Consider the following 24,832-nt stretch of genomic DNA (forward strand, 5'->3'; position numbering starts at 1 on the left):
TGTCTTTATTTATGTGAAAATTCATGGAATTACAGGAAGGAGATACAAGACTTTATTGACTAGTAAATTCTGTTTTAAAATGAGCCTTAATATGGGTGTTTTGTTCCTCTATAGCCCTATTTAGATGAGGAAGTTAACAGGTGAATTTGAAATTCAATAGCTAATACACACTAATTTCCTCTGTTAACACTATTTCCTGTATTAACAGTAAGTACACAAAATAAGTAGAATAAGTATGCAGAATAATGTTTCACACAAACTAAAGAGATGCCCATACTAGGAGACAGAGTAGAATTACAATTTTAAATTACAGTTACTGGTACAAGTGTGTGTGATACAAAGAAAATTACCCCCTATATATTGTAATGGCATTCAAGCAAGTTCCAACAGAATAACTTCAAAATTTCCAACTTACAAGGATTTATTTAACAGTAGACTGAAGAAGAGTTTATCTCAAAGAGAGAGAAGCTAAAGGCTCCAATCTTATAAGCGAGATCTAAATAATATTAGAGACTGAGCTCTTAAATATCCAAATATTTTGTGTCGGTTTATATTACAAAAAATTTAAATGAAGTCTTTATTGCTAATCTAATTTAAAAGTAATTACATGGTGACTAGATTCATCTCATACTTTTAAGTCTCTGAGTTCTTAACAGCCATTAATTAATAAAAATATTGCAAAAACATTTCTGTATGTGAATCTAATAATTTTTTCAGTTAAAAGTAAGTGAAGTAATAATTTCTACATTCCCCATTATTTGAATTGTGGAAGCCCCCAGGTGCACCAATTGATTTGAAAATATGAAAACAAATGGTCCTTTATACCATCTAATTTTACTCATGGCAGTTTCTTCTTGCATTAGCTTTTCTTCAAGCAAAGAAGCATCTTACTATTAATATTAAATCACTCTAGGTTAAAAATAATTGCTCCTTAGATCCATGCACAGTTAAGGCTTTTAACTCACTTTTCTAAAATTATATGAGTCAAAATATTGCCAAAAATAAGGTTATTAGCTGTTGTTGTCCTGCCTAGCATCTACCTACAAATGAGAAGGGAAAAAACATTTTGTATTTCATCCCATGGTCTGTTGTAAGCAATTTATTTCCATAAACTGGGAGAATTGCAAAGACTCATGTAAAGATCATAAGAAAATTTACAGGTTTAATTTATTCCGTAATTGAATTACTGCAGCCATAAAGTATATAATGACTGAAATAGGAATTCAAAATTAAAGTTTTACTTCATGCTAATGTCTTAAATTTTACAGTGCAATACTTGAGCTGTAGCTATAGTCCATATCCAGACTACTATATTTCTAAGGTCACTGTGAAATATGCATAGTTATTTTTCTCATCTCACCTGCAGATGGTCAGAATTTGTTTTACTGAATTTGTCTCCATTGTCTTCAAAGTTGCACTGACTTCCAAAATATATTCTTGCTTAGAAGAATAGCTTGTTTATTCAGACTACAACCAGACAATTTTGGTTTTGGTGCGCAGTAATGAAGTCTGTTTTAGAGCACTCATTGAAGGAAAGTAGAAAGCAAATTTTCCGATTCTGTTTTCTTTCTGAGAGATTTCATTTTAAAATCTCAAAGTGTTAAAATGAGAAAGTCACAAGCTTCTGGAAAATTACTTTTGTGTCTGCTTCCTTTCAAGAAACAAAATGGTGATGAACATAGTGGAGTTTGCAAAATGGGTTTGCACCCACAATATTTAGAGGTACAAATAGCAGTCAGCCTAGAAATACAATATAAACCAAAGTGAGATAGAGGATCTATTTTTCCATGCTTGTAAGAAGTGAGAAGTGATATTGACCTCTCCACTCCACAAGAGAAAACTAACAAAGTTGAGGGGGTTTTCCATTGTAATTAATAGACTACTTGAATTTAACTGTTGTCATTAAGATCTAATTTTTCTCCTTTACACTGTTGCTGCAGGTTGGTAACCAGGGAAGCAGCTCACACTGATGGCAGTACCCACCATAAATTTACAATCCAATGATGATTTGCCACACTCCCTGAAAAACAAGGCCTTGCATCCACTGCATTTGTAAAAGTGCAGACTGCCCAAACCACAATTACTGTGTAAGTGAAAACTGCCATTCCATGAGACAATTAAATCAAGTCTATAGCTGGACCAGGAACCAGAACACAGGATTCTGCCTGTAAACAGTGTCATTTTTAAATTTGCCTTTGGGAGGCCTGGAATTAAACTGAGGATAAACTGACCTAGCATAGAAAATTTTCTATAAATAATCGAGCACACAGCAGTTATGGATCACTGTCAGACATGGGATCAGTTTCAGTAGCATTGCAACTTCCCAAGTCAATGTAGCTACAGTCTCTTACTTATATCCAATTATAGTAATCTATAAGAAGAGTGAAACATCTTACATCAAATGATGCATTTTATAGTAAAACTGAAATGACCATACAAATTATTTCCTGACAGTTTACAGAAAAAGGGAAAACTCTCCTGTCTTTTACCAATATAACTCTGCAACTAGAGACAAAGCAATTTATTCCCTTGCTCACAGGAAACATAAAGGGGTCACATATATTAATATGTGTGTGAAAAATGGACAGCTGTGTGAGGAACTACATCCTTCCAAGCTACTGCCTTGTAGATACAATCTTTCAAGACAACACACTGTCTTAGGCCACAAAGACAAAAAATGGCCCCAAACTGGAAAGAAGAGGTGGAAAGAGGGAGAACAGAAGTAAAGCTGAAATATAAAACACTTCAAAAATCCAAGCATGGCATTTCCTTTATTCCATTAGTCACTGTGTAAGAATATACTGGAACGACAGAAAATAAATAAATATTTTCCCAAAAGTTAATAAACTCCTTTTATGACACAGGTACATCACATTAAATTTCTAATCCATTTGCTTTTCCCCAAAACTTTTGAACTACATCTCCATATCTATAAATACATGAGGGAAAAAAGAATATATATAATGAACATCTAAAAGGAGATTTGTTACACACAAATAAGGTAATGGAATACCAATTACAGAAAAAGTATGATACATTTATATATCTGTTAGAACTTACTGTCAGTTAAAGTTAAATGAGCAATCAGGATGCCAGATCAAAAGAGATACAATATGTAAGCTACAACAAAAAGAACATTTGGTAGGTGTGGCAAGCACATTTCTTTCTCTCTCAGGATTTTTTCATAGAGCAGCACAGAGGACAGAAAAAGAAAACAATTTCTATTTATGCTTCTTGTTTTTCTCATGTGGAATGTGTTTGGAGAATTGTTTACCTGGGGTGATTGCTTGATTGGATTCTGGTGAGGATTGTTTGAGTCTGGTGGCCAGTCAGATCCACCTGTGTGTGGACTCTCGGTAGAGAGTCACGAGTTGTTAGTTAGATATGGTAGTTTGAACAAGTAGGTTTGTAGTTTTAGTATATTCCTTTATATAGTATATTAATGTATTATAACATAGTTAAAATAAAGAAATTGTCATTTCTTCCCACTGGGTCCACCTGCTTTTACAATAGGTAGGTGTTATAGACATTGAAAGACATGGACAGTTTCTTTATAGGAAATATTATAGTATTATATTAGGATCTGATCCTAGCAATCCACTGAATTCTTCAGAAAATAATTTGGTGCTGCTGCAGAATTCTGTTCATCACTAAACTTGGGGAAAAACAACAGCAGAGAGCCTGAAGGACTGACTGTAAGGGAGCAATGCTCTCACAAGACATGCATTCTGCACAGATAGACAACAAGCCACAGCTCTGTCTACATATCTAAATTAGAAGACTCATAGATCTGTGATTAATGGGTATTAGTACCTGAAAGAAAGATGTGTGACTAATCTAGAACAGTTCAGAAAATATTTCTAGAAAGTCAAATAAGAAGCTAGAAGTAAAAAGATTACTTCTGCAGTTAAAGAAGAATAAATTCTCTTTCTTAAACTATTAAAATAAGAAAGTGCTTTTCCATTGTGAAGCCTAATTAGGGGTGTGTATATATATATATATATATATACACACACATATATGTAAGTTGCCCTGTACAGGAATACAGGGTAGTCAAACTCAGTAGAAGACCATCAGGAAAAGCACTAAGAATGTGAAGGTCAAGAGGAGTAACAAGGATGGAGTTCTCCTTGACAGTCATTGGACAGTTGTCTTGAGCCATTTAATTAGTATAATTAGTTACACCAAGGTTCCTGAATATACTCAATAACATTAACTACAAGGGCATTATTTATCTATAATACTGTTATAATAGATTTGAATTAAAGCAAAAATTAAGGTTAATCTGAAATCTTGTCTGAAGAGCACTTTCTTTGCAGAAGCAAAGGTGAGTCAGAAAGCAGACACCTTGTGCTGCAATGACCTAAAAACACCCACTAAATACTTTGTCCAGAGTTTCTTAGTTATGATAAGAACAAAGACTGAAGTAGATTAATCTAGACTGTCCAATCTTTTTTTTTTTGCTCCTACTGGACTTGAACAAGAGGAGAGACAGCTCAGCAGCCTGTTCATTGCATCCTCAGGGATTTGTTTCCCAGCAAACTCCATGTAACTTTGACAACTAGGAGTCAGATGACTTAATCAGCAGTGAACCCACATGCAAAAAAAGGGTTAAATTTCTTAAAGCTGTTTGGGTTTCTCATGCTCTATAAGTACAGGAAGTGGTCTCTTAAATTGGAAAATGTCCAGGAGCTATTAAAAATAGCCTTATAACAAACTCAGTGTAATTGTCTTTGGATAGCATGAAATTGAATACACTAAGGTCATTAACCTTCAATACTCAAATTCTGTTTTTCTATAATTATGTTTTCTGATCACAGGGACCTTGCATATCAGAGCCTACATTACACTACAAAACAAAAGCTGAGGCCACACGGTCAGTTGACCTTCACATTTAACATTCATAGAAAAGAATACTTTGTAAAGTAAGCATTTTTTCATTTAGACTACTTCCCCTGCTGCTAGAAGTAATTTTAAACTTAAGAATTATGCTGTTTTCCTTCCTTTGGCATGTTTTTTGCCCTTAACTATCTAATAAAAATGCTAGTGCAATTCTTACTGCATAGTGCATATTAACTGTTTTATTGCTTATGTTATGTTTGGAAATAAATACATATAAACTCAATTTATCCATCCTATATGTTGCAGTCTCACAGGATTATAGCCCTTCATTTAAAATTCTGAGTGTAGTTTATAGAGTAATAAGTTCTTGGAAGTCCTGTATTCTTTGTGACCATCCTTTCAGAACATGAGGTATCAGTTCTCACCATGACTTTCCATTCACTTACACTTAACTTCTTTTGTAATCTTTCTTTACGTTACAGAGTCAGCACTTGATGTGCTTACAGGTCATTTCAGAAGAAAACCCACTCCACAGAAACAGTTTGTTTCCACACATTATTGTGAGAAAAGTGTTGCTTTCTTTCAATTTTTAAAATTCATGTGTAATCCAGTTTTACTAATAGGAATCCAATGTTATGGGCCAAAGAAATATTGTCTGAGCAAATGGCTGAAGATGAAATGAGAAGGACAAAAGGAAGAATTGTTGGAAATCACTGATCAACTTAGATGTCTGTGTACTAAACAAAAAAAAAAAAAAAACAAGGTGGTAGAAATCAGGTGGCAGATGACCAGGGGTGTGAAATAAGAGATGCAAAGTATAACTCAGTTGCCTCACATTTAACCCAGTTTGTTTCAGGAAGATAGGGGAGAGCAAAGAGAGACAGTGACATTAGCTTGCACAAGAAGAATTTGTTCTGAAGCCTGGAATGTGGATGAACTCATTGAAATCATAAGAATGAACAGGAAAAAGTGGGAAAAAAGGGGGATCTGTTCTGGAAAGGTTACTAATGAAGCCAAATCATCAAAATCAGATAAATTAAGATTTCTGCAGGCCTTTTGCAAAATCATTCAAATCAAACTTGAGTGGTGAGAATCAGGGATGTTAGCTTGTTCAGATATCCCTTGGGGAAGGAGCATCTTTTGTCTAGTCAGCTCTTGAAATGCATTGGTCAAAAATAACTATGCACAAATATTCCTCAATATTTGTTTCTGATAATAGAAAGCAGCTACTGGAGAACACTGAAGTAGATACATCTTGGTCCTCAATGACTTCATAGGAGCATATAGAGAAAAAAATTGTTCCAAAGAAGGCAGTCAACTACTAAAAGATGTTCAAAGAGGCTGCAATATCTCTATTCTTTGAGATATTAAAGACTGGACAAAGCTGCTAGCAACCTGATCTTGGTTGGCATTGTTTTGAACTGAGGTTTGAACCAGGGAGGTCATCCAAAAGTTCCATACCAGTTTTATTTCCTTGATTCTATGATCCTACATGAAATGGCAGTGTTCTAGGTCCTCAGAAGGAAGAAATGTGAATATACACTGAAACTGAACCTCAGTAACTTAAGAACCAATCCAATATATACCTAGCTCAAAATCCTACCTTCATCAGTGATTGAACAATTAAGTGAAGTGATTATGTTATTTTTGCATGAGCAGTATGAAAGATAGGTAATATGACAAAAAAGGGCTGAAGGAGACACAGAACCTGCAGCAAAATCAATTCAGATTAGGCATTAGATATAATATTTTAGTGATAAAAGTAGTGAATCAATAAAAGATATGTAAGTAGCAGAAGTAGATAAGTAGCAGAAGTCACCGCTTTGGAGCTTGTTTAAGAATACATTGGACAACCATGTACTCACCCAGTAAGATTCACTAATATGAGTTAAACTGAATAACTCAACTGTCTCCTGTCTCACAGATTCATCAACATGAGTAAAACTAAGACATTCTTACATTTTCTTTTAATCTCTCCCTTCTGTTTCCTTTGCCAATCACCAAACCTCTCTCATCAGTATTCATTACAGCAGCTGATCACTACTTTGGAGTTAGACTTCCCTCTAAAATCCTCACACCCACATTGCATCTGAATCTCAATAAAGTTAGAAACTTCCACTCTGCCTCTAAAATTCTGTGCATGCTATTAAACCATAGGATCTGCATCTCATTACCTTGCAGTACTGTAACCTCCTTTCTGTTGGTCCTGAGCAGTGCAAGCTGGCTCTGCTCATACATATCCAGAAAGATGCTGGAAAAGTAATTTTCCTAGATCATATTTTAACTGCTGTGTCTTTGCATCCTTTCACTGGCTCTCTTATTACAAGAAATCAGAAAAGGCTGGTATGCATTTGCAGAGTGTGTATATGTATCTCTACCTATCAAACAAATTTACTAACATGGTGATCTGTCAATGCCAAATTCATTTTAGGCTTACTAAATGAACAGGCAAGAAAGCAAACAGCAACGTAATTTATGCTTTCCTTCCTCTTGTCTATGATACTTGGGGCATATATTAACCTTAACATCTGCATAGCTGCCCTGTTATTCTCCTTACATCTCTCTTTGCTGTACTGGTGTGCTAACACAGTGGGCTATCAGATTGAGCAAAACCAGCCCATTGAAACCTTGTCCTTTTTGTTCTTCATTTACACCCCTTTTATAATACATAGACTTGTATTTAAGATTTAATATATAGCCTAAAAGCGCAATTTTTCTTTTCTGTGTGCACAGTTCTCAACAAAATAAGATCCATAGCATAACAACACTCTTACTATTAGAATCTGCTTTCTCAAACATACTTTTCTACCTGAGGATGTGGATCTGAAAAATCCATAGTTGCTTTTCCTAGCATTTAGAGTCACACAATAAATATAAGGCAAGTGATTTCTTAAATGCTCCTTTCTAAATGAGGAAGCTATGGGCTCTCCATCTCCCCTTTGCAAATAATTACAATCTTCTGTACAAGCTATGGTGTTAAATAAAGGTAATTCAATGTTTCTTTAAGCTTAGGTATTGTAGCTCACTGATGAGTTACTTACACTATTTGAAGATCTGTTTTCATAAGGACATAAAAAGCAAGTACAGATAAACAAGACACCTGGCTGAACTACCAGAGCACAGTAAAGCCAAAAGAAACCATTTTCGTAGGCATACAGTGAAGTGCTCATTGTCCTCCTTCAAAGAAGAGAGGTGCAACTCTGGTCTTACCAGTTACAGCTGGTAGGTTTCATCTGCCTGCAAATGCAATTTCCCACTTATGATGAAGAGACTATGATAAGAATGATTTCTTCCCCCTCTCTCTCTGCAAGGAGAAAAAGCCATGCTATGAATGGTGAACCTGAAATCAAGAACAGCATTGTTTTCATTTCATTATTTCCTGAAACAAGGTTAAAAACTCTGTTTGACATTGACCTTATTTTGTTAAAAGGGAAATATTTGTGGTATCAAACCTTTTCTTTGGCTTCTCCTATCTTTGTCAATTGTATTAAGCCTAGTTTTATATAGTTAGATACTTGTGGTCTTCTCAAACAAATAGAACAGATGATAAATTGTGATATAAAACCACTCAGGTGTACACCAATGACTTAAAAAGGATTCTTCATAGATACAGAAATCTGAGCTATCATATTCCAGTAAAGGGTCAAGGCCTCACTGTTGGAATTCCATAGGGATGCTGAACAAACTTTGCATTAGCAGCAAAGGCACTGAAAAGGGTTTAGTTTCTCCCTCTCCCGTGCTCTACATGTATTGAGGCTCCCTCCTGAAGTCAACTTATTCTTAAGAAAACTGAAAGCACTACAATGAAATGGTTGCCACTCCATCTAATTTATACCACTATTGAAAAGAACTCAGAATTTTAAAATATTTTAAAATTGATATTTCTCCTTTATTTGATTAAAAAGGTACTTTATTAAAATACTTCACATACATATTTCAAGAAGACAAATATAACATGGCAGTCTTTTCCATATTTAGAAAATACTATTTTAAGTATTAAATTATACTATGTTAACTAAAATACTGTGTATTGAAATATCACAGCTATTATATCCAAACACACTGCTTCAGTACATGCAGCACAATAATTTAAAAATGTGCAACAAGATTTAGCATGATGGAATGCATAAGACTTTTTATTTCAGTAAACATTATCTGGCATTCATATCTTTCTTGCTATACAGTGCCACAACTTTCACAGCAAAGTACTCAAACTGAAGATGCCTCATTGTAAGAGTTGTGAACATTCTCCAAAGTCTTTCAACATCTTCTGATAAACAACACTAAAAGTTTGATGTTCTGCGAACTACTCAAATTCACTTTTCCATTTGAAGATAGCATCAGCAAAGATCATTGCATCTTAGAACATAAAGAGGGCTGCAGAACAGTTCATAGGGCACAACTTTCTTTGATTTTTGCCTTTAAACAAAACTACTTTTAATTTTTCATTATCCACTGATGTATGACATTTAGGGAGGTGACAGCTGTCTAAAACATTAGGTTGCGTTCTTCTTCACTGACATTAAAACCCAGTAAAATTAGACCTTTTTCCTTCAAAGACTTACTGCATATGTTTCATTTTAGACACTACAAACAGTCTATGCTTCAGCTATTTCTGCCTGCTGGGGAGTTATGAGCCTATATATGCCCAAAGTATAACAGTGCCCTTATACCTTCTGTTAAATGTTTACTATTGAATATGTTCACTGAGTGACTTTGCTCCGGAAAGCTGGACTCTTTCTTTATACCCAGTTTAAAAGTGTGGAAATAAAGCACCATGACAATCAGCCCCAGAGATTGCTTTTGTTCCATACAGATGATGGAGGGAAACAGTTTTCAAAAGGCATAAAATCAGCAGGGGAAAAATGCAACTGTCAAAACTCTGATATGGTTAACCAGAAATATAAATTAGAATCTATGGAAGTATTTCAGTATTCCTTTAGAGTAAAATTAGAAAGGTTTGAAAAACCACACTGTACTTGACTGTGGTCAAACACAATCTTAAATTTGTGAAGAGGAAACCTCAAATATATGTGGGGTTTTGGGCTTGGGTTTGCTTTTTTTTAATTGCTAGCACTTGGCTCTGTAGGACTACCATTAATTTTAAGAGTCAATGCAAATCAGGAAACTGCATTTTTATCTACTTCATCAGTGAAGAAAAGCTCTCACTATTCATGCAATTTTAGGACCTTAAGCCATTCTTCTTAGCCAATGTAGTAACCCAGGGCACTCATTGCAAGTCTGATATACTTTGTAGCAGTTTAACTAATTTCAGTCTGTTAATTCTTTTATGATCAGTGATAGTTCATAGATTCTCTCCAAAAAGGATTTATTTCAAACCTCAGAAATGTCTGGAGAAATTAATATCCAGCTGCTACACAAATAATCAAAAGCTATTTGATGCTACCTAGAAATCATACAAACACTGGATTCCAATTTACTAGAAACTTTGAGAAAAAACAAGTTGGTATGGATCCAAAATAATAAGTTCAAATAATGTTGAGAAACATTATTTGATTGTTTATTGATACATAATTGATTAATAATTTGATTATTAATTTATTTATTAATAATTAATAAATCATTTTACTATAGAATGGGAAACAGAGTAATTGAACATTGTAAAATTATCAATACTACAAAACACCCAGCAGACTGTTGTTCTCATTTGCTGGACAATTAAATTCATTGCCATTCTTTGATGTGAAGCAAAGTGAATGAGTATGTGAAAGTTTTTTCCCTTGGTAGAATTAAGGTATGCAGTCATGTGCTCTGTTTACAGGACTCTGTGGTCAGCATACATAAAAGTAAATGAGCTGCTCAGTAAGATGGGAGTGTGCACCTATCATTTCATAACTTTTTCAGTCAGAAATCAGATAAGCTTTTTGTAAAATGAAGATGTCTCATCACTCACTTTTTTTGTTCTGCTGCATTACCGTTACCCTTCTTGGCATCACATATCACATACTTTGGCCAAACACCCAAGCTAAACTGAGACTTGGATGGATTTAAGTCATTGGAAAGATGATATTTTATATCAGCTAGAAATCCCTTTATAAAAATAAATCTGGCACTACGATGTAGCAGTTTGCCATCAGGAGAAGCAAAGTAAATCATATCAAATATACAGCTGTTGTTTTATCTAATGACAATATCTATTTATAGCTAATTGGCATAGTAACTAAGCTGATAAATTTAATTTGGTATTGTAGATGTAGCTGCATTATTCAAAATGCATTTCATAGCCTGCTGGGCCCCAGGCATTTCTTCATTTTCTTGTATTTTGATTGATTTCAGGGAAAAGAAAGATGTGATCAATTCGGCTCCATTTGATGGAACCAGCGTACCTGAGAAGTTGAAGGCTTGGGCAGCTAAGTGCAAAGCTTGGTTCTGATGAAAATGTGCAATGTAGCAAATTCTTTTTCAATCAACTCTGCCCCTTGCACTTGCTTTTGTGGTCTGTCGGATACGTTCTTCTGACTTTCTGAAACTGAATGCTCATCTATATCCTTCTTAATCTCATTTATTTTATACTTTTCTCCTTTCAGGCCATTTTGTCCTCTGCCTTCATTTAGTGGTTTCTAACTTCCCAATCCCCTCCCCCTTTTCAAGATCCAGTATCCATGAAGAGACAAGAATTTACAATCATGTCACCTGACACCAAGATTTAAAGAAAAATATAATTCTCCTAGATATTACAGAGCAGTCCTAGAATCTAGCTCAACATTGTAGTTGAAGGAAATAAATTGACTAAAAGAAATCTAATGCTGACTGAAAAATCCAGTGTCATGCAGAATTGCCACCCTAGAAATGTTCTGATTTATTTACATTTGTATTTGCAAGAATTTTATCATTAGTCACTCTAAAGGAGATTTATAACCCCATATGCTCAAAGTGATGAAAAAAAGAAAGACATATTAAAAGACTGAGCTTCTGCAAACACAAAAAAATAACCCCACTGATGTATGAAAATTGCAAAATCTCTTTTTGGAAGACTTAAAAAAAAAGGTGCAAAGTCTTTTTTGTAGACTCTCACTCTTCTTCCAGAATATTCAGAAAAATACTAAAACTCCTGAAGAGGTTTTTGGGTTCAAACACAGCCTTGTACAGTCAAGTTAAAGAAGCTGCATTAACACAGGATTACATTTTCTTTAGAAAATTTATGACATGAACTGTGCAATTTAAATAATCATGCTTTTTCTTTCTGAAGGTTTTCTTAGGAGAGAATTTTTCAGTTCTGTTTTTAAGGAAAAGCAGTTCTCTGTTTACATCTTTTATTATATTCAGTGATGTTGCTAGTGATTCTTTACATTTTTGCAAAAAAGTTCTAGAGTTTTCCAATAGCTCCTTTAAGTTTTTAATCTGTTTTGTTAAGAAACACACATTTGCTTCCAATGTGGGTACATATTTGAGTGGAACACCTGGGAGTCACTTCTTTATGAGTCAACTTCTTTTGGATATGGGGCTCCATGAATAGGTGGCTTAAAACTGGAATGCAGTACATATTTTTCCATAAAGTTCAGGGGGGTTGAGAAAAATAGGAATAAGCAATATGGACATTGAGCTATCACAATTCAAGTATTTTAACACAGTTTTTCTTGAAAGAAGTGGACAAATAAAGTAGGCGGTTTTCTATAAAATTATGAAATGTGATGAAAATGGTGCTATGTGTGATACTACACTACAATTTTCATCCAGCCCACAGAATATGTAAAAGAGTTATTTACATCCAGGCTGAGCTTTTCCTCTGCAGAGGAAGAAACATAAACTGTAGAAAGTCCTTTTCTGTCACAGCCTCACTTCAAGATGACATGTCATTTATGGAACTGTTTGGGTTCTGTTCTGTCTTCACTGATTTTGGGCTAATTTGGGTCTGCAGGAATTACTTCTACAGGAGGAAGAAGGAAGGTCTAAAGAGTGAAGGCTGTGGATTGCCAGCCCTGTTAACTACACCAGCTTTGCAGAAAAGACATGGATGAGTGACTCTTACCTATGTTTGTTCACAGATGCTTCAGTAATATTTGCTCTACTTACAAATGGAGAAAAACAAGAGCTGTTGAAACTACATCTGAAGTGGATGTATTTTATCTCAGGACCAAAAGTTCAGAAGAACAACTCAAATCCAAATATTATGTAATTTTACCATTCCTTATAGCTTTGTTATACAGTATATTTTGTCACAAAGATGTGTCAGCAAATGTCACAACTGCATTTAAGATTTTGTTATCTTCCTAAAATCTTCCAAACTTATTCCATATTTCAGTTCTCTTTAATATGTACTATTTAAAATACTTACCCAAAGGATTATAACAAAGCTAAACAAGAGGGATTGAAGAAAAATATTAGCTCCCCCCAAAGATAATTTCTTTCATAAATGCAAACATGGCATTTACAACAGACAGTAGTGAAGGTTTAAAATGCAAGGTTCCAAAGTCTGAGTAAATTATAATGTAGACTTTTAAGATACAAAAATTAAGAATAGAATAATCTGTTCAGAGGTTTTTTGGGTCTAGGAAAAAATCATGTAATAAGAAAAATGATTCTTCACAGAACTCAGTTTCTTTCACCTTTGGTTTCTCCTTTACATTTTTAGCAATATTCTCACTTTGTTCTGCCAATATCACTGCTTACTTTTCATTCTCACAATCTGGCCTAAATTATTTAAAGGAAAAGTGCAAAAATAATATTTCTCATTTTCTACATTTCTTAATAAACACCAAGATTCTTTATAATGAATAATTATGCCTGCACAGGAGACACTGGTATTTAGGCCCCATTTTTGCACTGGCTCAAACAGGGTTTGAGAACAATTCAACATTGTTCTAAGAAATCTAATGAAAAAGTAAGTTAGATTTATAAGTCACCTAGAGGTCTTTTTAATATTTTACCTGGTATTTAATTAAATATCATAACCTAGATAGAAAGCAGGGCTCTGCTTCATTATGCCATGGTCTGGAGTGCATCTCTGAATGAATCAGCTCCAAGCTGTAATAGGAAAACATGATTCTGAGAGCAGCAAGCACACAGCTGTTTAACCATATGGAAGTGTAGCTGCTTGAAGCTCTGTTAATATCCAGTTCTCACCTCCTCACTTACATCCAAACGTGTTGCCCTGGGGCAGGCTTCTGCTTCCACCTTTGCTCCCCTGCAGCCTCCTACTCTTCCCATCCTTTTGTCTTGCTCTAATACCTCAGATATTCCAAGAGCTCCTGCAGGTCACCCAGCCATATGACCTTGAACACTGCCAAGCACTTCTACCAAATACTACAAATCCTGCACAACTTGTTTTAGATGAACATTAGATGTCTCAGGTAACCAAATATACATGCATCACTTACTGGAAAAATCCATCAATTTAATGTCATTTTCATGTAGCTAGAGCCCTGCAAAGAGACAATATCAGTTCACAGGGGATATATGCTGCTTCTTTCAGTCACTCTGAACAGGTTTACACATTAATATGATATGATCCTCTTAGTTTTTAAGTTTACGACAGCAAAACTTTACAAGAAGACATACAGCAACCAATGTACAGAGCTCTATGTTTTGAAAAATTAGATCATAAATTATGCATGTGACAACTAATGAAGAGCAAATATATAAAAGCAGATAAACAGCTGAAGCACGAACATGCACAGAACAATTGTCTTTACCTGATAAACTTACTGATAGGTTTCAAGTTGGCAATAATTTATCTACCACACAGAAAGACTGATTGCTTTCTTAGTTGAATTTGTCACAGATTTAAGTTAATTCCTCATTAATTAGCACAGAATTGAGGAGGGAACTTTTTAGCACTGACCTGATTGCTTACTACACTTGTTTTTCACCAATATGTTTTAAATAACTGACCAAAGAAGACTCCAATTCTTCTCCCCCAATGACAACTATGCTATAAGAGAGCAAGATACTCATACATTCAACAAAATTTCCCTACAGGGTGACTAACTGAATAGGTATCTTCTTGAACCTCATGAAAATTCATGACTGCACTGAAATACAAATCAGAACCCACTATCAAACACAGCCTCTACCCAACCATCACAGAAGAAAACACATGCTCAACTCTGTTGCTCATTCCCTGTGGGCTTCAGGCACTGCAACCCATCTGTGCTCTCAACATTTGTCTGTGAGCTGCATTCTTAGGCTGGTATTCTGTTTTCACACCCTTCTGAAAGTGCCTGGTGCCTAAGGAGACACTTCATATGGAATACGTATTTGCCTATGCTCAGAAAAACAAACCATAATCACGTAAACACCATTCTATGTTTCAGGCTAACCAAAGGTACACATTGGCCTTTGAAAAGATGTATCCAAAAACTGCAGTATCCTCTCCAGGGTAGGTCCTGGTTGATGACAAGTTGAACATGAGTCAGCAGTGCCTTGGCAGCCAGGAGGGCCAAGTGTGTCCTGGGGGGCATCAGGGACAGCATCACCAGCCGGGCAAGGGAGGGCATTGTCCTGCTCTGCTCTGCTCTGCGCTGGGGCAGCCTCACCTCAAGTGCTGGGGGGCAGTTTTGGGAGCCACAATGTAAAGATATTGTTAGAGAGTGTCCAGAGGAAGGCAAAAAGGAATGTGAAGGGTCTGGAAGGGAAGCCTGGTGAGAAGTGGCTGAGGTCATTTGGTTTGTTCAGCCTGGAGTAGAGGAGACTGAGGGGAGACCTCACTGCAGTTACAACTTCTTCCTTAGGGGAGAAGGAGGGGCAGGCACTGATCTCTTCTCTCTGTTGATCAGTGACAGGACCCGAGGGAATGGCCTGAAGCTGATTCAGGGGAGGTTTAGGTTAAACATTAGAAAAAGGTTCTTCACCCAGAGGGTGGTTGGGCACTGGAACAGGGTCCCCAAGGAAGTGATCACAACACCAAACTTGACAGAGTTCTAGAAGCATTTGGGCAATCCTCTCAGGCACAAGGTATGACTCTTGGGGATGGTCCTGTGCAGAGCCAGGACTTGGACTCAATGATCCTTGTGGTTTTGTTCCAAGTCAGCATATTTGTAATTCTGTGACATTATTCTGTGTTAATGCCATGCACTAAACTGCAACAAGAAGAGAACAGACGTGGCTTTATTTTCATAGCACATTCTGCAGGGAATGGACTCTGGAATGCAATTCCAAAAGGGTATTGCAACATTGCCAGCAGAAGAAATTTGGAGATGTTTGGTTCAGAAATCTATCACACGAGTTTGCTATTTACTAGATATGAATGCCTCACCCTGGTACTCCTGATTCCCTGAGGAAGCACTGTCACGATACCTCAAAATAAAGGTACTTCACTTGTGCCCAGTTAATTTCCAAGCTATTAAAGTGTTGTGGGGGAAAAGAAAAACTCATTGCTACCTGACTTCCTGACACAAGATGGTCCTTAACCCAAAAATTACAGTTATTTTCTTCCATCACCTGTGTAGCAGGAAGTTGCCCTTGCTCTCAATTTCCTTTCCATGCAGCTTAAATTTCAAAGAAATCTCTGAATGTTTCAAGCAGCCTTGGGCATTTCTTTAGCAGATACATGAGAATGAAGTGACAGGCTTTAGGGATGATGGGGAAATAAAGTAGTATTTTGAATGTTTCCTTTACTGTTAGCTATCAGTACTGTTTATTCTAAGGTATCTTCTAATCTAAAGGCATGTCGATGGAAAAGCCTCACCAGAGACTGCAACAAATTGTTTACTCAATAAAGGTCATTCAATTGGTTCTGTTCATCATTTAGTTCCATTGTGAACATAAGCTCAGCTCTGACATTTAACAGTTTAAAGCTAGGTAGGGTTGCTTTTTTGAAGACTAGTCTCATTGCCAGACAGAATTTTAAAATTATTTTGAAGATGTAGTGTGAAATACTTCTTCTGATTCAAAGGCAGCACGTTTTTGACAGGTCTGAGCTATGTATTTCATGGCTTTATTTACTTTGCTTGAGAATAAAGTGTTATTTTACTGTTTATAAATACATTTGAAAGATGTTTTATTGCCTGGTTTCCCTTTCAATTTATTAAGATCTTTAAAAGAACCTTAAGAGGTCTTCAAAAGACATAGAAAAAGTCGGCTTTGTTTGTTCTTAGAAGCTGCCCTGGGGAGGTAGATCTTTCTTCTCATTACTGCTTGCTCTATTTGTGTAGAGCAGAAACTTTCAAAAATAAGTTTAGCCCTTGTGACTGCAAAGACTGTTTTCTAATGCACTTGAGATACCAGAAAGTATTAAAGATTGTACCTCACACCAAGCACTTCGCCTTGTCTTTTCTCCATGATTTTAAACACCTGTGCTCTGCTTCCTACCGCAGAGATATTGATGAGAGAGACTGCAGTCTCCCGGTTGCCAGAACATACCTTCATCTATGTTGACCCCAAGCCAAAAAGATACATCGCATATTTTTCCCCTACTTTTATCATATGTGATGTCTTTTCAAACAGCAGTTGTTGGAGGGCTTTTATGTTTTGTGGTTTTTTTTTCTTCTTCTTTTTTTTTCTTTTTTTTTTCTTTTAAGAGACAGGAGACTAAATAAGGATCTGAGGGAATTAAGTCAGACTTGTGGTGCAGAGCAATACCTATAAGAGTGAAGAGAATTGTCTAGCCATTGCAGCACTCATAACTGAGTATCAGGAGTGAAGAGCCCCTACTAGTGTCTGTCTGACTATTCCTCTGGCATGTACTGAAAGAGGGCAAAAGGTGACATGGGAATGAAGAGATGGGAGAAAAAATAAATTTGTATAGGACAACTGGGCAAATAACTTTTCAGAAATGAAGTAAGAGTTATGTGGTATGTCCTTTCTTTCGAAGTCTTCAAGGCATAAGCTGTAACTTAATTTAATATATATCTAATCCTGGAAATTTTAAAATTCCATGTGTTTAAAAGAGTATTTGCAGCTCCAGTGTTCTCCAGCCACTCCTATTATGCAATGGTTATCTAAGCTTTCTGTATGCCAGTCAGGTATAGCCTCAGGATACTCAGAAGCTGCTGCAGTTATAAAAAGAGAAACGTAATTTGGTTTCAATACATCTCATATAGAGAATTTAAACACAATAGAAAATGAAGTACTAAAAAGAACTGCTACCCCAGTAGCATGAGAAAATTGTTAGGAAACTACAGAGACCAACTCAAAAATATGCCACATAATGGTTTAGAGATAAAATTCTACATCATGAGGTTGTCAGTTTCAGCTCATAAATGCAGAACTAATGTAGCACACAAGCAACTATATTTTCTATCTAATAACATGAACTCCATGGAAAATATCTAACATTCTTCATTCATTTCAGTAATTTCCACACCATCCAATTAATTTATTGAAATTGTATCCTGTTTAGCAGTACACATAATAAAATATAGCAGCACCCCTGTAATAAGCACTTCAAGGTACATAATTAAAACCGGGGGGATCAATGAAAAACTAAAGGAACTTAGTATTTAATTTTCAGCTAGATGAAAAGGACCTGCCTCTGAAAGTTCAGAGCATATAATCCTTTGATGGGCCTCATTCAGATCTGAAATCAAAATTTCAAACTAAGAACTTCTGGGAAGCTTTCTAGTATTTGTTTTCTTAAAGATGGGATTCAACATCCCACATGCCATGCCTCTGCTGGCACTTCCACACTAGCCTAACAATGCAGGGATTTCTGAAGAAACTTCTCACAAGATTTCAACATAATTTCTTTTGCATTTGATCAAGTTGGATTAAAAAAAAAATCTCTGTGGCTGTCCTTATGACTCCTAAAAACAAAATTGCTTGTGTTGAAGATAAGGATGACACTAACTGCAAGAAAACCTGTCAGGAAGGAATTAGCCCCTTGGATTTCATAGTAAATACTGACATGATTACAGATTAAGCATGATTAAGGACACTGCTAAATTGGTACCTTAGAGAGTTAAATATGACATCTTCTAGTACTGTAACACCAACTTTTAAGCCTCTTGCCCTGACAGTGCACTCTGTGGCTTTAAATGTCTGACTTCTCTAGAGACTACAAGGGCAGAGTCACACTTGATCACAGACAGAATACAGAATGACAAAGACAATAGCTATCTAAAGGAATGATGAAAAATGACTATGGTTTATACCTGAACACTCTTGAGATCTCTGGTGCTTCCTGGAATCAGGATCTAAAATGAAGTAAGAGTTCATTTTGTCCTCATCTGGGTATAGCTGAGTACATCTGGAGACAGAATACATTTTATTTTAGCTTGCTGGAAGAGAAGAGGACTCTAGAGAATCATGACTCCTATAGTTAATTATGGTCCCATAAAACAAGCACTTTCTTCTGTATGACATACTAGTTCTCCCCACACAGCTGCAGAAAGTCTGAGCCCAGTCCTGCCTATAGTCCCTTAGTCAAGGCAATCTTCTGGGAAACAAAAGATGCAGGATTTAATTGCTCCAGCCTAAAAAAAGCTAAAAAACTCACTCAGGTACCAAACTTTCCTATTGGCAGTGCCATTTCTATGTGTTTTCAAAGAAAAATTTTGTTGAGATTTAGGATGGCTAATTTGCAAATCCCAAACAGTATAAGTTATTGGGACATTTAGCTCTGCCAAGAAGGCAGATGTTCTAGGGATGGACGATGCAGCATGGAAGTATTCATGAAATTTCACTTGGGTCCTATTGAATTTCACATTCCCACTAACACAAGAAGATTTTTTAAAGAGCACCCGTAAGTGATCATCAAAATTATTAGGTGCAAGTTTCAGCATATTTCTCTATATTCATTCCTTGCTATGCACCATTGTTGTTTTCTGGCTCTAGGCTGAAGCAATACGGAGCAAGTCAACAGCAATTGCTTGTCATTAGTGTGTCTCTGTTTTGCTGTTTGTTTGGATATTTCCTTCACTTTCACCCCATCTTTCTGATGAACAAGATTAGTTGTTCTTCATATACATTAAATGTGATCATATACATTAATCCAACTGGCCTGGAATAACATGACCGTGAAACTGCAAAATCTGATATGTCCTTCTCAGTTCACTGATGATTCAGTGATGATAAAATAGATGTTCAAGAGCCCTTCTTTCTAGAATTATAACTAATTGTGTAATTTTCAGTTAAAACTCAATTCAGATTTATGGCAAACGAAGGTCACTTCAAAAAGGCTTTTGAACCCTTAATGGAGAAATATCACCAAGTGACTTAACCATAAGGATTAAAAAAGTTTTTCTTGTCTGACATTCTGAAGCCATGAAGGTGAAAAGTTTGATTTTGGTTATGAATTGCACTGTTCTGAATGCATTTCCTATAGTTTATGTAGAAACCTTTAATGAGTCCTTGCATTAGAAGTAACAGACAGAAATAAGATAAATAGGTGTAGAGGCAGAAGATTCCTTTTCAGTGTATTCAGTCTATTATTTCCATTCTAAATAACAGACTGTCAAAACCTTTCTACATGAGGGTATCTAATTTATTCATCAAAAATCAGAACACCTACATGTTATTTAAGATTTCAAAGCAAAGCTTTATTCTGGCTGAAATCAATACAAAACTATATATGAATTAAATGGAAACGGCATACAGCTCTCAAAGCTAATTAGTATTGTACCTTTCAAATAACATTATCTATAACTGATAGACAAAGCACTACATTAAAACTTCAGCTTTTATTTATCTGCCTCTTCGTATTTTATCTTGAAATATCTTCCAAAACTGACTCAACCTTTAAGAAGATTGATTATACCTAGAAGCATGTAACTTCTGAACTAAGGCTTTCTTAACTCTTGTGTAAGCAATTTCTCTCCTTTTCTCTCACTTCCTCACACAACCACATTTTCCTGAGATCTTGCTGTCCTCTAGTGGTAAAGGGCTATGACTTGTAAAAGCTGTGGGAGCATTTGAAAGCAGATGTCCTCTCCTTCATTATGATTTTCATCATCTCTGCTCCAGGCTACTTTCAGGCCTCTCAGCAAATGGATTCTCGAAAGAAGCTGTTGATTTCAACTTGCCAGACTGTAACAAAGTTACTGAGTGAAACACAGCAAGTTCAGTAGCTATTTGAACTTAGAACTATGCCCCAAGGTTGCATTTGTTAAGCAGTCTACAATTAAGCACGGGTATCTTTAATTACTTTAACTTGAAAAGATGTATTAAAGATTGTATTAGAGACTGTATTAGATGTATTAGAGACTCATTGACATACCTATTGAAATAAATTATCTTATGACTTTAGATGGGATTTTCAGCACATTTCTTCAGACTTCAATTGTACAGTCCTACTTCTAAAAAAGTTTATGACAAAGTCTTTCTTATGAATGTTAATTTCTAACTTGTTGAGCTAGTGATGAACTGTTCTCAATTTCTTAGTTACCTTGTTTCCTATACTCACAACACCTCAAATTACTCAAATCCCACTTATACAATTCCATGTCGGGTCACAGAAAGACTGCAAGGTGTAAGCCAGTCATAACAATGGACGTAGCCACAGCCATGCTGCGACACATGAAAAAGGGAAGAAGACATCTACCTCTCCACCATCCAGCAGCCATCACCTCAGCTAAACATGGCTTCAGAACCCTACATCCCCACCAGAGTGGCTGGTGAATCATGGAACTGCAGATGCTTAGCAATGAAGGTCTCCGAGTAGGACAGAAGCAGATGTCCAGATGTCTTTCATGCAGATGAACAAAATGCAGATGTCACAACAGGGCAAAAAAGTAACAAAGTAATTCCAAGCTTTGGCAGATTCATGCTTTTATGGAGCAACTAGTGTACCAGATTCAAAACAGATCCTCTCAATTGAAAATCATCAGGCCTCATTATATAAAACAAAGAAGCTGAGTAAGTAGATCAGCCATTTGGCTTATTCAGACTTGCACTCTGTGCTCAATGTACAGTACTGGGGAAAGATATCAAGTTAATAAAGAACAGCACAATAGCAAGTCTCCTTTTAGAGCTTATACCATAGAACTACAGACTCATGAAGAGGTTTGGGTTGGAAGGGACCTTAAAAATTATCTAGTTCCAACCCCCCTGCCATGGGCAGGGACACCTTCCATGAGATCTGGTTGCTCAAAGCCCCATCCATCTTGGCCTCAAACACTTCCAGGATGGGCTATCCACAACTTCTCTGGGCAACCTGCCTCACCACCCGCACAGTAAAGAACTTCTTTGTAGTATCTAATCTAAATATACCCACTTTCAGTTTAAAGTTCTTACCCCGTGTGCTATCACTCCATGCCTTTGTAAAAAGCCTGTACAAACCAGGACAACAGCAATTTTTTAAGAATTACATTCTACATATTTTAACTCTATGTCCTCACTAGAATTCCCTTATCATGTTCCATCAGACACAGACATTTTTGAATAATGAATGAGATAATAAAGTTTTCAACTCCCTTCAGTATAGGCAAAAACAATTTAATATTGATTTGCGAAGGATTTTTAACACACTTTGCTTATGCCTATAGTATACAACCTTAAAAGTCACTCCAGCCTCTGAGTTAACAGAAAGGATGTTGTGCAGAAGTTTGGTCACTTGTCTTTCATTTAAAGCACCTTCTGTTTTCAGGTCATGATCACCATTCATTCTAAACAAAGCAACTCTCATTTTTACTGGTTAATCATTCTGTGACAACTTATCATCTTCAGCCTTCCTAAGCTTCCCCTTATCTTGCCATATCTTGACCTTATACACTAAATTTTACTGGAATGCATAGGTATCAGATACATCATTTTATAAAATTAACATCTGCTCACTCAGAGCTGAACTTAATAATACACGTATAAAACCAAACCTTCTTGCAAAGGTCTGATTCCTGCAGTTGTACTTTTCTCTATGGGACAGATCCTTAGATCCATAGAACTGTTTGTCAACAGTCACCAACAACTCCTAAGAGGAAATAAAGTCAGGAATAAGAAACACCAACAATACATCATGTAGTAATAAGAGCTGGTCAAGGTTAACCCAGCACATTTCACTCCTGGGATGTTTTAATAAACTGTCTAAATTATGTAAATAATGGAAATGGTAAATAGGAAGCTGCTCAACTACCCCAAATATCTTCACTGACCAGTGAAGAACTTTATAACACAATACACCCAGCATCAGTATCCTCAAAGGACTAAGGATTGGTCTGCTCCAATTGGCACTTCAAAAACTAGCATAACATGAAGAGTATTTTTTAAAGAACTTGATAAGGTGTTTTCTCCAGCAAATGATTTTGTGGGGCAATTCATTTCTGAAAGCTAAGACAGCTCAGATTCAGACACTTTCCAATATTTGTGCAATGAACAGTTGGATTGCTTTCTGAATAGTACTAATCAGTGACTTAAAGCACACTTTGTTAGTTTACAAATTAGATATTGAAGTAAGTGTCTCTAATCTCTAAACATTAGGAAAATCAATCCATGAAGCAATAGGGAAGCAGTGTATTTTTTCTTTTTAGAAAGGGTTGTGTTAATATGATCTTCATCATCCATAAAAATTCCACAATGCACCCAGGGGCAGCATTAGAGAAACAGCATTTACAGTTCTTCTAATCTATTTGTTAATGTCAAGTGGATTATTAGAAGGAATACAAAAGCTCTTACAATACTACACTTTTTATTCTAGGCTTAAAGCTTGGAGATTTTAATATTCAAAAACTCAGAATATGAAAATAATTCAAGCACCAGCATGAATGTATTTTCAATTGTTCCCAGAGCTCAGTCAGCAGTAGAGAAACTGCCTGATACCAACACACAAATGAAACCAAGAGCCTTGCTTGTTACAGAACTGCAGACTTACCTGCTGAATCACCTAATACTGTGCAAGCTATGTTACTGTCAATATTAGAGAAAACATAGCAGCACCCTTCCTCTTCCCTCTATTGTCACATATTTTGTATCTGTCTTTTTCAGTGAAGCAGAGTTTAAATGGAATACATCACCAATGTGACTTAACAATAAATTATATCCAGACAATGAGTTGGTTTTTCCTCGTGAAAATAATGGGGTAAAATTGGGAGGGGAAAAAAGCACATATTCTCCAAACCTGAAGTTTTAACTCAGGGAAATAAAGCAACATCTCTTGTTCTATTTCTACTAGTGTACACAAAAGTAACTTCCCCCTCCAGTAGATTCTGAAACTCATTGGAAAGACATCTCTAAGACTATTTATTTTCCTCACAGTTAAGAAGAAATAGTTCCCTTGGTCATGGCTAACAAACCTGGCAAATACATGAGGCAAAATCTGTTTTGAAGTAGTGGCATTTTTGTCATTCACACTAAAGGCAGGGCAGATTTTGAGATTTGGGAACAAATGGATGTACTCAGCCATGAGGATTTGTTACACTGAATTCCCTATGACAGGTGAAGGAACCAAACAGGGTTTTTTGAGAGACAGAGATGTAAATGCCATTAGGATAATTTAAGGGGCTGATAATCCACAGCTTCCTTATTCTTGGCAGGGAAGATCTTTGAACAGGGAGTTCATAAATTTCATATGAGACACAGAAAGTGTTAGCACTGACCTCGAGCACGACATGGCACCATTGCCCAGTGCTCACTTCTAGCTGGTGCAACTACCAGCTCTTCTCAGTTCTTCTTGGAGAGTGCCAGCTGGTCTCAGAAGTCACTTCTGACCGGTGAGGGGTAATTCCCCCTCCAAGGTCTCTTCAGTACCAAAGCTGGTGGCACAACCTGAGTGTCCCTGTTTGGCCAAGGAGAACAGTGCGATAAAATCGTGTAGATCAGCCAGGGATTCCGTGCAACCTGAGGGCTCCGCGGCAGGTGACAGGGAGATCAGAAATAGATACTTGAGGAGAAATAGACGCGGTGACGAGAAAATGGGAACTTTTTATTTCTTTTTGATAAAGCATCCCCGACGAGGCTGAGATGGTGGCAGCGGGAATGGGAAAGTTTGCTGGGACCTCACATTAGCTCGTTTTTAGCAGCAAAACCCGAAAACGCCGTCACTTTTAGCTGAGAGCAGTAGATTCCCGCCGCCAGCCCCTCCGGCTCTCCCTCTCCGCTTTTGTCCCGCCTGCAGCGGCGGCTGGCGCTCCCCCCTCCCGGACTGCCCCAGCAGCATTCCCGA

General features: G+C 36.5%; 1 long non-coding RNA gene across 2 annotated transcripts in view; it reads right to left on the reverse strand.

Moving 5' to 3' along the window:
- LOC137482621 (uncharacterized) overlaps positions 1 to 24,797 on the reverse strand; it is a 39,324-nt gene extending 14,527 nt beyond the window's left edge. The window contains exons 1-4 of one of the 2 annotated variants that reach the window (XR_011004168.1): positions 24,267 to 24,797; positions 22,551 to 22,645; positions 20,570 to 20,766; positions 8,053 to 8,182 (exon numbers count right to left, since the gene is read on the reverse strand). This is a non-coding gene — a long non-coding RNA (uncharacterized lncRNA). Of the gene's footprint in view, positions 1 to 8,052; positions 8,183 to 20,569; positions 20,767 to 22,550 lie in introns of both variants that reach the window. The other variant, XR_011004166.1, reaches the window with a different exon arrangement.
- Positions 24,798 to 24,832: the final 35 nt, after the last annotated feature.

The sequence above is a fragment of the Anomalospiza imberbis genome, chromosome 1 (assembly GCF_031753505.1).
Source record: "Anomalospiza imberbis isolate Cuckoo-Finch-1a 21T00152 chromosome 1, ASM3175350v1, whole genome shotgun sequence".
Taxonomy (NCBI): domain Eukaryota; kingdom Metazoa; phylum Chordata; class Aves; order Passeriformes; family Viduidae; genus Anomalospiza; species Anomalospiza imberbis.